The sequence below is a fragment of the Prionailurus bengalensis genome, chromosome A3, assembly GCF_016509475.1.
Source record: "Prionailurus bengalensis isolate Pbe53 chromosome A3, Fcat_Pben_1.1_paternal_pri, whole genome shotgun sequence".
Classification (NCBI taxonomy): Eukaryota; Metazoa; Chordata; class Mammalia; order Carnivora; family Felidae; genus Prionailurus; species Prionailurus bengalensis.
Genome location: NC_057354.1, coordinates 138042982 through 138052209, shown reverse-complemented (window position 1 = coordinate 138052209; position 9228 = coordinate 138042982). Strand labels below are relative to the sequence as shown.

General features: G+C 46.0%; 1 pseudogene; it reads left to right on the top strand.

Moving 5' to 3' along the window:
- Positions 1–7988: 7988 nt before the first annotated feature.
- On the top strand, positions 7989–8164 carry LOC122467442 (annotated as a pseudogene).
- Positions 8165–9228: the final 1064 nt, after the last annotated feature.

The window sequence follows — 9228 nt, the reverse complement described above, 5'->3', positions numbered from 1 at the left end:
AAAGCCACGCAGCATTATTACTTAACTCTTACTAACACTTTATCGTCCTCTCAGTCAGGAAGCCCCAGTAACACAGGTGTTTCGCAGAACTCGTCACGGTCGTTGGTGCTTCAACGGTGCCCTCGTGTTGAGGAAGTTTAGAAAGTTGGGTCCGAGGTAGGAGCCCTGAGAACTTGCTGGGAACCCAGTGTCCTGGTGTGCCCCGGGGTCCCCATCCCGTTCTGACTGGCTCTTGTTGGAGCACCGGCAGGGAGGAGGCACAGAAGACTCCTCCGGGTGCTCTGAGGACGACACGCCTAGTGCCCAGGGGTGGCTTGCTTTTTCCCGGTCAGCGAAACAGCCGACGGGAGTGATTTCTAAAGCAAGTGCTCTTGTGGGCGAGCTTGCAATTTTGCGTTGCTGGAAGCAAGTTAATGATCCGATGCATTCGGAGATTTGTCTAAATCCCTTTTCCTCGCTTTAAAGAGATGAAAATGTCCTCTTTCCTTGAGCTGAAATTAGTGAATATTAATATATCACGGTACGCTTTTAAAAGATGGTTTGATGTTTGGACATAACCATTGACAACGGTATTTCCTGTGTGGAAATGAATGATAGCTTTACAGCGGCTTGATTTGTACACACCTGAACTTACAATGGCCTAATTAAATACGGACTTTTACCCTAATTAAATACGGACTCTACAAATCCATACCGGATATTTCAGCTGGTTTTCATAAATTAGCTCTATTCAAATAATAACAAAACTTCCTCTGTTTTTAATAGAAAAAATATGTATGTTTTCAGGGAGCTCTGGAAAGTGCCTCCGGCTTGAATATGTTTCGTATTTCCTATCTGTGCAACGGAATCCATGGAAGGATATTGGCCCAGATGCCACACCGTCTTTCAATTCAATTACCGTGAGCACTTCTATTTTTAAACAATAGAGTCTACAGAAAGCAGTCATATTAATTTAGAAATAGGAGAACGACGTATTTTTGTTTATGTTCCGTGAAACAGCATCGCACTATTTGTTTTGTCTCTTTTCCTTTCCTTTCCTTTCCTTTCCTTTCCTTTCCTTTCCTTTCCTTTCCTTTCCTTTCCTTTCCTTTCCTTTCCTTTCCTTTCTTCCCTTCCCTTCCTTCTTTCTTTTCTTTTCTTTTCTTTTCTTTTCTTTTCTTTTCTTTTCTTTTCTTTTCTTTTCTTTTCTTTCTTTTCTTTGCCACAAACAGGTATTTCCGTGGTGCTGTGATCCCAGGGTCTCCCCATCTGGCTAGTTGCCTCGTTGGCTATAAAGCTGCTAATCCAAGAAGGCAACACAGAGCTGGTCTCTCTGCACGGCAGGGGTTAGGAACTTGCCGGTGCTGTTCCCCGTCCGGCCTCTGTGTCCATCCCATATATCAATTTATTGACTTGATTCGATGAGTGTTTACCGATGCTCAGAGACTGATGCTTTGTTACATGTTTTTTGACGAAATTAGAAAGAAAAGAGTCTGACGAATCCCGTGTTCTGCTGTCCTGCACACTTCTGCTCTGTTGCTACACCTCAGAGACCTTTGCCAGTGTGCGAAGCCCCGGCTGAACCCTGGAGGCCCACGGGCCCCGTTTGGGCTTCTGTTTTGTTACTAGGCAGCCGTGTACTTTTGGTGGCAACACAGTTCATTCTCTGGGTTCAGCTTTTGCTTCTACAGAATGTGCGCTCTGACAGTGCCCGTCTCATTAGGTTGTCGTAAGAATTCACCGGCTAATTCATGGAAAGTACTTTTATTTATTTACTCGGCAAATATTTATTGCATACCTATCCGATGCTGACGCGGTTCTGGGCACTTGGAAGACATCAGTGGAGCAAAACCAAATTCCTCGCTCCCTTCCCTAATGTGTATTCTGCCTGGAGACTGGGGATGGGAAGGAAAGGAAAATAAACAATATAGATGAACATGATGAGGAAGCAGATTTTCTGGAAAGTCAAGAGCGGTAGGGCAATACGGGGAAATGGAACACAGTATATGGATTGGGGGTTTTGGGGGGCGAAGCTAACAGCAGTTTTAAATGGGGGTGCCGGTTAGACCTCATCAAGAAGCTGGCGTCCAAGCACAGGCCAGAGGGAGGGGAGACTGTGGGCTCATGGAGAGGTGAGGAACACCAGTGCTCATGAGGGTCTCAGGGTGGGAGCAGCACAAAGGCCAGTGTGGCTGAAGGATGAGAGAAGTCATCGAGGAGACCCAAGAAACAAGGGGGGCGGGGCCTTCCTTAGGATCTCGGCACTTAGCGGCCGCTCTGGGTAATGTGACCTAGGTCCTGTTTGAGGGGCTGGCTCTGGGGCTGTTTCGAGAACAGACATTCCAGGATCAGGGCGGAAACAAGGACTGCCCCGTTAATCCGGGGGAGAGGGGTGGGTGTTAGCAGGAAGTTGGAGAGACGCGGCTGCCTTTTGGAAGGAGTTTGGGGCTGAGGCAGCACCAGTTCGTGACAGGTGAGGGAAGAAGCGTCCTGGGGACGAGGAAGTGAGGAAGACCCGGGCCGGTGTGGCCTGGGCCCCGGCAGGCGTCGCCCACCGGTGCACCTGCGTGATGGGGGAGGCTGTGGGGAGCGAGGCGTGGGGCTGGAGAACGAGCCCAGTGTTGGGAATGTGCCGGCGGACTGAACACAGAGCCCGACGCTTGACAAGAATTCAAAAAATAGTGTGGAAGTCCATGGTTTGTCTCTAATATTTAATGGTTGCTGTGGAGGCAGGCTGTGCCGGGCCTTGTGGCTCAGGGCCAGTGGCGAAGGGGACAGGTGTCCGTCTCTGGAAACAAACGACCCACCTTCCGCGCTCCCCGACAGTCCGAGCCACGTGGTGGCGGGCCTGTCCGCCTCCCTGGCTCTCCTGGGCTTGGCTGGCACTGCTGGGCCACCAACAAGAAGGAGCCGGTGATTTCTCTTTCTCTTCTTGCCAGGTGGTGGCCGCCGGGTGAGGCCCCGAGGAGAGGCTGAGTCAGTGCCGCGTGGCCTGGCCTTCAAGGCCCGCGGAAGCTGTGATGGAGCAGCCCGTGTCTGGAGGCACGGAGCTTGGGGCGGTCGGTCGTGCCGCCGGGAGACCCTGCGACAGGGTGCCACGGGCCTCTCCCCCTTCCCGGGTCCTGCTCGGAGTCCCCACTCCTGTTGAGGCCGCCGAGCTGGGTCAGCCCCCCTCCACTGTGTGTCCCCTACCCTGTGAGCCACAGTGTGGCCTCTGCAGTATGGCTTGGTTTTATCCCTGCTTCTCCAGCCTTCCAGCTGCTATACCAGCCCCTCCTCTTCTTTTTTATTTTTTAAAAAAAATTTTTTTTTTCAACGTTTATTTTTATTTTTGGGACAGAGAGAGACAGAGCATGAACGGGCGAGGGGCAGAGAGAGAGGGAGACACAGAATCGGAAACAGGCTCCAGGCTCCGAGCCATCAGCCCTGAGCCTGACGCGGGGCTCGAACTCACGGACCGCGAGATCGTGACCTGGCTGAAGTCGGACGCTTAACCGACTGCGCCACCCAGGCGCCCCACCCCTCCTCTTCTCAACCACGTTGATGTTACTTGCGGCCTTCCCGCTACTTGTCCGGTTCTGGGTTTTCCTTTTATCCCGGGTTTGCATACCACTAGGCAAGTCTGTCTGTCTTTCTTTTTCTTTCTTTCTTTCTTTCTTTCTTTCTTTCTTTCTTTCTTTCTTTCTTTCTTTCCTTCTTTCTTTCTTCCTTTCTTTTTCTTTCTTTTTCTCTTTCTTTCTTTCTTTTTCTTTCTTTCTTTCTTTCTTTCTTTCTTTCTTTCTTTCTTTCCCTCTTTCTTTCTTTCCTTCTTTCTTTATTTCTTTCCTTCTTTCTTTCTTTCTTTCCTTCTTTATTTCTTTCCTTCTTTATTTCTTTCCTTCTTTCTTTCCTTCTTTCTTTTCTTCTTTCTTTCTTTTCTTTATTTCCTTCTTTCTCTTTCCTTCTTTCTTTCTTTCTCTTTCTTTTTTTCTTTCTTTCTTTCTTTCTTTCTTTCTTTCTTTCTTTCTTTCTTTCTTTCTTTTTCTCTTTCTTTCTTTCTTTCTTTCCTTCTTTCTTTCATGTTTATTTATTTTCAGAGAAAGTGGAAGAGGGGCAGAGAGGGGGAGAGAGGGGATCCCAAGCAGGCTCCATGTTGTCCGTGTGGAGTCAGAGGTGGGGATCCAACTCACCAACAGTGAGATCATGATCTGAGCCTACATCAAGAGTCTGACGCTTCACCGACTGAGCCACTCAGACGCCCCCAGGCAAGTCTTTCCAGAGCTGACGGAATTAGGGAAATTCTTTTCCAAAATGCAAGCTTCTTTATTCTTTCATCATTCTAGTAGGTAAATAGGTTTTTGAGAGCCCACCAAGTGCCAATTATTGGGCTGACATTTGTATGTTGTGGTTGGGCCTTGGATGGCATCAGCCAAGAGGGTACAAACCATCTGGAAGTAAATGACCACACGACACATTTACTTATTAGAAATAAATGCGGAGCGCCGGGGTGGCTCAGTTGGTTAAGGCTCGGACTCTTGGTTTTGGCTCAGGTCACGATCTCACTATTTGTGCGTTCGAGCCCGGCCTCAGGTTCCACACTGACAGCTCAGAGCCTGCTTGGGATCTCTCGCTCCCTCTCTCTCTGCCCCTCCCCTCCTCACTCTCTTTCTCTCAAAATAAATGAACTTAAAAAAATTAAATAAAAGAAAGAAAGGAAGAAGTACAGTATCACGAGTGCAGGATGCAGGTGGTGTTTCTGAGTGTTGGGGGCGTCACTGTCACTGTTGGTGGCATTTCCCGATGTGCCCGTCCGTCTGGCCAGTGCTTGGGTTGCTTCCTCCCAGGCGTGTTCCCTCCCGTCCAGACCCCTCTCCTCCCTCAGGCTTCCGCTTGTCGGGAGCAACGCCCTTCCCCACCTTTCCTTGGACACAACTACGTAGTTTTTTTAACCGAGTTCCTACAGTTCTGGGTACTCAGCACTTTTTTATCACTAAAAAAGCCCGTTCTGTTCCTAGTGTTCTGAGCACACGGAGGAAGCTTCCTGTGTCTGCCCGTTGTCCATGTGGCTCCCGTGGGGCAGGTGCCAGGAAAGGCCGGTGGCCCTGCTCTGATGCTCTTTACCGAAGTGAAACATATGGTATTTTACGAAGCTGTGGAACGCAAAAGAAATTTTAATCGCATGGACTCATTGTTTCAAATGAAGTGAAAACACCTTTTACAGTTCTTGTGGCCATTTCAATCCGAGCAGCCCTTCTGAGTCCTTTGAAAGGAAGGTGCCCACGCGGGCTGCACACCGCTTCGTGGATTTCTCAGGGAAATGCCTGTGTGTTGTTCCCCTTCAACTTCACACAGACCGACAATGCGACGTGAAGTGTATTTTTATTCCACTGGGAATATCCGAGATGTGCATGCGTTTCCTGAGACATACATTCCTGGTTTCGCATAGCCAAATATTGCTTTAGATATTTGTTTGCTTGTTTTTTTATTAAATATTTATTTTTGGGAGAAGAGAGAAAGAGTGCAAGTGGGTGAGGGATGGTGGGAGGGACAGAGGATCCCAAGTGGCTCCGCACGGACAGCAGAGCCCGACGCTGGGCTCGAACCTGTGAACCACGAGATCATGACCTGAGCTGAGCCACCCAGGCGCCCCTGCTTATTATTTTTTTTAAAATAGAACCTCTCATTGAAAGAATTAGAAATTAGAAAAGGGCAGGCAGGACTTCAGTGTGCCCCAGAGGTCTTAAGTTTTACTGAAAGACTGAAAAATTGTATCTATAAAGAAAACGTATAGAATTTTATATTTTTCTAGGAATTTCAGAATGATTGGACATTACCTGTTTGTTTATATGTTCATAATGTTTAAAAAATGCTCTTGGGGCGCCTGGGTGGCGCAGTCGGTTAAGCGTCCGACTTCAGCCAGGTCACGATCTCACGGTCCGTGGGTTCGAGCCCGGCGTCAGGCTCTGGGCTGATGGCTCAGAGCCTGGAGCCTGTTTCCGATTCTGTGTCTCCCTCTCTCTCTGCCCCTCCCCCGTTCATGCTCTGTCTCTCTCTGTCCCAAAAATAAAATAAATGTTGAAAAAAATGCTCTTAACAAGCTCTTAATAGGAAGAGACTTTTCTAACAGATAATACTCTATTATCTATGAGTAGATATTCATCTTTTTTAAAGCCTGTACAAAACTTCATAATTAATGATGGTGATTTAGATTTATCCAAAGTCAGAAATAATATAAAGATGACTCCTATCACTGTGTCTACTGAAGTCTAAAGAAAAGACAAAAAGGAATTTTAAACATTGGATAGGGAGAGATTAACATGTCTTTATTTGCAGGCGATAAGGTTGCTATGGACAAATCCAAAATAATCCGTTGTCCTGAAATAATATGGGAATTAAGCACGTTTGCTGAGAATGAGGTCAACGTACAAAAACCAACAGCACTTTTATACGCTAGTCATAACCGTTGTAACAAAGATAGCATTCACGATTTCTACAGTGTTTCTAGGGCTCTGGGAATAAACTGAATATGTGTAAAATCTTTATAGGGAAAATTATGAAGCATCACTGAATATTTGAATAAATGGAGATACACTTCCCTTGCATAGCTAGAAAATACTTTATCTTAAACATGTGAATACTTCCCAAATTAGTCTTCCAGTTTCGCTAACTTCCGACCAATATCTAACGCAGGTTTTTCACAGACCTGCACTGACTTATCATAAAATTGTGAGGGGAGAACAGGTGGTCAGGGGTAGTTAGAAAAGCCTGACGAATTACAAGGTTGAGGAATTTGTCCTCCCAAATACCGTGATTCAATATAAATCCATGGCGATTAAGGCGGTGTTATATTATTAGGGAAATAGATGCAGAAAGCAATGTGTGCATCACGGAGAGCCCGCAGACGGTATTGGTGTCCTAGGACTGTTATTACAAAACACCACATGCTGTGGGGCTTGAACAACAGAAGTGTGTTCTCTCAGTTCTGGGATCTAGAAGTCCACAGTCAAGGCATCCACAGGACCATGCTTTCTCTTGAGGCTCTGGGGAAGAATATTTCTTGTCTCACCTGGCTTCTGGCATTGCCTGTGATCCGTGGGCCCTAGGCTGGCAGGTGCATCCTGGTAACCTCTGCCTTTACTGTTGTGTGGACCTCTACCCTGTGTCCCCATGTCCACGTTTCCCTCTTCTTATGTTGGATTGGGTTCCACGATTTCATCTTAACATGATTATACCTGCAAAGACCCTATTTCCAAACAAGTCACACACACAACCTCTGGGGATTAGGCTTTGAACATAGTTTAGGGACACACAACTCAGCCTACACCACAGACCAACGCATACATGGAATTGTGACACCACAAAGGCCACCATTTCAATAGAATAAATGCTGCTAGAAAACTTGGTTGTTTGGGGGCACCTGGGTGGCTCAGTCGGTTAAGCATCCGACTTTTGATTTCCACTCGGGTTGTAATCTCACAGTTCGTAAGTTCCAGCCCCACATTGGGCTCAAGTGCGGAGCCTCCTTGAGATTCTCTCTCTCTCTCTCTCTCTCTCTCTGCCCCTCCCCTGCTGGTGTTATCTCTGTCTCTCTCAAAACAAATAAACTTAAAAAAGTTCGTCATTTACATGTGCCAACAAAGTGAGGATTCATGACCTGAAAGAGAAAGAAAAGAAAGTCCGTGTAAATATCAAGCAGAATGAGTTGTGCATTTGCAGTTATTTCTTAGGAGTTTGTTCTGAGGAAATTATCCACACTCTCTAGAACTCGGGCTTCTTCCTCTCAGGTGAGGCTAATCGGACCAGCACCCCTGTTTTATTGGGAGGATTATGTTAGATACAAGAGAATCTACGTGTTCAGTGCCTGCGACAGCAAAAGCCCGCAGCCCGTATCAGTTTTCCATCCTTCTCTTTCAAATTCCTATTTCCATCTCCAAATGTGAAACTGGGCAGAGGCCATCAGTTAGAGGGTACTTTTGGTTTACACAGGTAGATTTCTAAGAACTTTTCTTATTAAAAAAATAAAGTCTCTTTTGTTGTATGAAAGGAGAGTGGGTTAGCACTCCCCTTGCCAAGGATGGGAGAGATCCCTCCCCCAGCCCCCCCCACAAATCCCCCCCCCTTCATCCCCCACCCCTTGCCCCCACCTGACTGCATGCATATGATCAAGGCACTGCCACCTCATGGTGGCTTCTAACTAATCATCTTTTGCTACTGTTCTAGTGTGGGGACAGATGGCAGGTATGCTTGGGGTGAGTACAGCATACAGTATAGACCAATTACATCACTATGTTGTACACCAGAAATGAATATAACGTTGTGTGCCAACTCTACTAAAAAACGAGTTTCCTTCCCATCTGGATGTCAGTTGGGCAAATCTCAAATGTACAGAAGCATAGCTTTCTGAAATAGTACTTAGTTATCATTGAACTTACACCTGGAACATCCCAAGGGATAGTTCTCACATGCTTTGATCTTTTCCTGTATTTGGATTTTAGTGTGGGATAATTTGCCTGCAGGATTCCTTTTTGCCTCCAAGTGGGGATTGACCACCCAATACGTTAAACCCCACACGCCAGAAACCAACCAACCAAAGAAACAAAAAAAGAGTATTCTTAATATAGCAGAGAATAATATTGCAGTGAGAAATTGTGGAGCTGGATTTGTGGTTCCAGATGATAAATTTGGGTCAATTTTGACTTTCCAGACCTAGCTGGATAACTCTCCACTACCAGTGGCCTCTTGTAAAAGCTTCAGATGAATGTGTATTGATGAATATGGTTGGGTTGTGTTAGTATGCAAATCTTTTTATGTATCGGTTTATAAAATTTCTGTACCACAGTTCTGGATTTTTCTTCCTCTCTTAAAGTAGAAAAATGAACTGATACCTCCGAATGAACTGCTTTTATTTAGAGATAAATAACACACAGTTTATCCTTTAATTGGAAATTTATCAATAGAGTTGGTTATTACCATTCCGGGATTCTGGTTTAGTTACCGTAGGACTGTGTTCAGTCTCTGTTGCTACATAAGATAATAATAAAAGAGTATAATGGCTTTAAAAAAAAGGGATCTTTATTGCATACTTTGTTGAAATTCGATATTTTAAAAAGCCTGTAAAGCCATGAGGCTGTAGGAAATCATTTGCTCTCTGCCGATGTGTGATGTGTGTGGAGGTAATTTCTGACTCTGATAGGGACCCGCACAGAATGACCATCGATGCTACCTGGGACTGTGGTTTTCATCAGCCTGGTCTTTGCATGAGTTTATTTT